Consider the following 5,228-nt stretch of genomic DNA (forward strand, 5'->3'; position numbering starts at 1 on the left):
CAATGTGGACAAGTGTCATGTAATCAAGTTTGGTAAAAGTGGAAAAAGACCTGATTGGGATTATACATTAGGAAAAAAAACCCTACACACATCAGAAAGAGAGAAGGACCTAGGTGTGATTATCAATAACAGACTATCTCCGGCTGACCACATCAGCGAGAAGGTACGGAACATGTATACATCATTCATTCATTGCCAGACGCCATGTATCCCAAACGGGGTGGCCAAGGGCTCAGAGTTAGTTGTTTTTCAGGGAGGGGCCCTAATCCTCCACCAACCCCACTTGACACGTAGGGAGAACGTTATGCCAACAGCATCTGGTGTTCCCAGGCGGTCACCCATCCAAGTACTAACCAGACCCAACGTTGCTTAATTTCGCTGATCGGACGGGAAGCGGTGTACTCAATATGGTATGGCCATTCTAATAATTATCAGAGATAATATTCGCATTTATAATTACAGGATGCCCCCAAAATCACAATGCTTCATCCATGTTTCAGAATGATACATGCTGTAAGAGTGCTGATACTTTTTTGGGAGGGTGCACACAACCATACATACTACTCCAAACCAATCCAGGTTGTAGGTGATGGTGACCATCATTCACTCACTTGATGCAGTGCTGCCTACCATATTTCTTCCTTCCCCTTTCTCATCCTGACTCTGTGTCTGCCCCGCCCCCCCCCCACACTTCCTACGTCTATTTTTCCTTCCTATTACTTTGTATTTCTCTTCCTTCCACTTTGAGTGATAAGCGTAATGTTTCATGTAACCCAGGAAATCATTTAAGTTGTTCGGTGGTAGCCTTACAACCAAATTACACTGCTTGCAAATATGAGAATAGCATTCACATACATAAATGAAGACATGCTAAGAAGGATAATAACATCATTCATCAGACCAGCCCTGGAGTATGCATCAGTAGTCTGGAGTCCTCATCTCAAAAAACACATAGACAAGATTGAAAAAGTTCAAAGGGCCGCTACAAGATGGATACCAAGCTTAAAGGATCTAAGCTATGAAGAAAGACTAAATAAACTGAATATACCAACACTATAGGGGAGAAGGAAAAGAGGTGACATGATAATGCTATATAAATGCATACAGTAATCACTCTAATATCCGGACACCCAATATCTGAACATCCCCACTAACCGGACATAATCATCCCGGGATCCAATATTCCCAAAATGGTCCGAAACCCCCCCCCCAAAAAAAACGAATTTTTCCCGCCCGTAATTTGAACTTGCTGCGCGCGGCATGGGAGAGCATTGTTGTGGCGCGTCATTCCTCCGATGTCTGATAGAGCGCCGCTCATCCTCCCCACTTTCCGCCTGTCTCTCACCACGAGTGCATGCTCGTCGTTATGGCTGCCCACGTGATCGCTTTTGTGGTGGTGCCTTACCTGCCGCAGGCACTCCTGCTGCTCTCGGGCCTCCTCTTAGTGTGTGTGATGATGGCCCCGCCACCTGAGAAAAGGAAGAGAGTGGTGTTGACTCTGGAGAAGAAACGGGAGATATTGGAGAAAGTAGATGCGGGGTGGTCTTCTTCCCGCATTCTCCGCGAGTTTAACCTGGTCCAATCTACTTTGTTCGATATTAAGAGATCCCGAGACAAACTCATGCAGTACACGGCTGACTTCTCGTCGAGAAGCAAACGCAACGTGGAGAGGAAGGTGATGTTTACCCCCAAGTTTGCAGAAATCGACCGCTCCATGTTGATTTGGTATCGACAACAACGTGCTGCTGGTGTGATGGTACGTGGGACGGAGCTGAAGGCTGCTGCTGAGAAGTTCGCCAGGCTTCACAACGCCCTAGACTTCAAGGCATCTGAGGGTTGGCTCTTTGCGTTCAAGTTACATCATGGCCTTACCAACCGTAAAGCTCATGGCGAAGCATTGGACGCTAACGAGGATGGAGTTGATGAGTCTCAGCACAAGGTGAAGGGCTTGATCGACAGGGAGGGCCTCACTCTCGGTCAAGTCTACAACGCAGACGAAACTGGTCTATTCTATCGCTCACTGCCAACGAACACTCTAGCTGAGGAGATGGAGATGCATGTACCTGGTCGCAAGCTCTCCAAGGAACGGATATCTGCTTTGTGTTGTGCCAATGCTAACGGCATGCACTGGCTTGAGCCCGTTGTTGTTGGCCGCGCAAAGCAGCCTCGGTGTCTTCGTGGGGTGATGGATGTCCTTCCTGTCATCTGGTACCATTCTTTGAAGGCATGGTTTACAGCTGTGATCTTCAAAGACTGGTTCCACTGCCACTTCGTCAAGGAGGTCATCAATTATCAGACGAAGACACTGGGAATCCCGCGCGACCAGGTAAAGGCCCTCCTTCTCCTCGACAATGCACCTGCCCACCCGTGCGACAAGGACTTGGTTGCTGAGAATGGCCGGATTAGGTGCATGTTTCTGCCACCTAATACGACTGCTCTCATCCAACCAATGGACCAAGGAGTGATCATGGCAACAAAGCACCTATACCGAAGGAAGTTCCTGGACAAGGTGATGGTTGTTCTCGAGGACGAGGACGAGCGCAGGGAGGGACGGGACACACGAGGCAAGCGGACTTTGGAAAACCTTTGCCGCTACAACATCAAGTCTGCGCTGTACAACTGGGCTAGTGCATGGAAGGAAGTCCCTGTGAAGACTGTGGAAAATGGTTGATCTCGTCTGCTTCTCGGAACGGATGTGGAGTACGATTTTCTAGGGTTTGACGTGGATGACTTCCATGCACGGCTACGTACGCACGGCGACGATGTTGATGTGGATGATGTTCGTGAGTGGTTGGATGATGACGAGGGCGATCCTGGGTATCAGACATTGTCTGATATCGAGATCATGTCTTCAGTTACAGGAGTCAGTACCGAACTTGAAGATTCTGATGAGGAAGGCGATGATGATGCGGACTCCTCTCAGCAGGACGCTACTCCAGCCATCCCCAAACTGAGCACACTCCGGGAACATCTAGAGTTCGTCCTAGACTACCTGGAACACCCGGACTGTGACAGGGAGATGGGGCCCTTGGGACTTGTGGAGGAAGTGCGTGCTTTCAGGCAACGCATCATCAATCGTCAGAATCGTTGGTCATTGCGTCAATCAACCATTGACAGTTTTTTCAGGCCCGTGACCCCCTTCTGTGCCCAGCCCTGGCTCCACTCCGTTGCCTCCCCAAGACAGGCCCTCATGCTCCGAGCCACAGCCCAGCACATCAGCCACGGTGGAGTCACCGCTCGACGTGAGTTTGTGGCTGTCTTCAGAGTCGTCTGCAGTGGGTACGCCATCACCACGACCCAGCGACGCACCCCTAGGTCACCTGCCAGTGATACTCTCGGACTCTGACAGTGAATAAACAACAAGAACTTCTCCACTAGACCACACGGGAATTTTGAATGTTGTGCAGTGAAAAAAACAGTGTGTTGTGTTAAGGATTTACAGTTGTGAGAGAAAAGACTCATTTGGAACAAAATTTAATGTAAATAGACTTGTTTGTTTTGGCTTTGGAAAATTATTAGAAGAGTGGGAAAAGTTAAAATGCAGAGTGCAACACTTAGTAAGTTACAATGGAGTACTAGTTAGACAAGAGTGCGCACTGTGAAGAGAACGGACTTCTGTGTGCGACTGACTAAGTTCAGTGCAAGACTTCAGGAACAGTGTACTGGAAGTGCTTCAGGAATTCCTTCTTACTGTCAGAGTCCAAGAGGAGGCGGTTATTCATCGAGGTGGCCATGGACTTGCTGTAAGTAGGCAGAAAGTTTCATACTGTACTTTTTTCCATACTATACTTACCTCATTTCACTCTTTAATGTCCTTTATTGGTGTGAATAGGGTGTTAGGAGCTATGCATGTGCAGTAGGAAGGTGTTTTTCTGAGGTAGGCTAGGTTAGGGTCCATAAGTACCAGTCCAGGAGCCAGTCACCAGAATGTTTAACCCTTTAACCGCGGGTGTCATTCCAGAATGACACTGCAAAAACTGGACCAAACCGCGGGTGTCATTCTCGAATGTTTGTGAATATTTTGAGTACCCCGCGTTTTTTTTTCCGTGCGCCAATTGTTTCAAGGGAGAGTAGCTATTAAGTTCTTTCACTCCAGCCGACCTCCACCTCCCTCTTCCCCCCCCTGGGGCCCCACCTCCCACCCCCTGGGCCCCCCACCCCACCCTGGACCAAACACGCATCAGTATCTGTCCAGCTGTGTGAGTGACAACATTGCTGGTGTGATAGTGAAGTGCAGGCAATTACAGTGCCTTTTACCTGCCTTAGTGAACACAGAGTGGGTGTTTATCGTATGTGCAGTGTTCATATATGTTTATAGTATTATTATCAGAATGAGGTTGGCATTTGGTAATGGTGTGCGAGCGAAAAATAGTGATTACAACACCACTGATATGGCAGTGAAGTGCGGGCAATTACAGTGCCTTTTACCTGCCTCAGTGAACACAGAGTGGGTGTTTATCGTATGTGCAGTGTTCATATATGTTTATAGTATTATTATCAGAATGAGGTTGGCATTTGGTAATGGTGTGTGAGCGAAAAATAGTGATTACAACACCGCTGATGTGGCAGTGAAGTGCGGGTAATTACAGTGCCTTTTACCTGCCTCAGTGAACACAGAGTGGGTGTTTATCGTATGTGCAGGGTTCATATATGTTTATAGTATTATTATCAGAATGAGGTTGGCATTTGGTAATGGTGTATGAGCGAAGGTAATGGTGTGTGAGCGAAAAATAGTGATTTTACACCCCTCACTTCTAACGGCACTGCCCGTCCTGTGAAAGTCAACAGAGTCATGAAACCTACATCAATGGAAAGCTGAAGGTTAGTACTTTCTAATGGTACCTTATTTTTTTCTCTAGCTTTATTCTGTGCAGAGTTATTAAGGTTTAAAAGTTTGTTTACATTTGGCTGAAACCCCCGCGGGAGAGGACAGTCAGACCAAAACAATACCCGCGGTTAAAGGGTTAATATTATATGAACCTACTTCTAAACCCTCATTTTATGCTTCTTTTGCATTTATTTCAGTCATTTATGTGCCTTATTGGTGTGATTTGGGTCTTAAATAAGTGCTATGCATGTCCAGAGGGAGTTTTATAGGTGTTTCTCTGAGTTAGGGTCCATAAGTACAAGTCCATAAGCTGGGGCCCAATATCCGGACAGAACCACTATCCGGACCTGCCTATGGCTCTATTACGTCGGATATTGGAGTGATTACTGTATCAGGGAAG

At 47.2% G+C, this 5,228-nt stretch overlaps 1 pseudogene; it reads right to left on the reverse strand.

Annotated features, from left to right (window-relative positions):
- Nucleotides 1-305: 305 nt before the first annotated feature.
- On the reverse strand, nt 306-424 carry LOC145395076 (5S ribosomal RNA; annotated as a pseudogene).
- Nucleotides 425-5,228: the final 4,804 nt, after the last annotated feature.

Source organism: Coenobita brevimanus, chromosome 29, assembly GCF_032717465.1.
Source record: "Coenobita brevimanus isolate Jiangsu-jjx chromosome 29, ASM3271746v2, whole genome shotgun sequence".
Taxonomy (NCBI): Eukaryota; Metazoa; Arthropoda; class Malacostraca; order Decapoda; family Coenobitidae; genus Coenobita; species Coenobita brevimanus.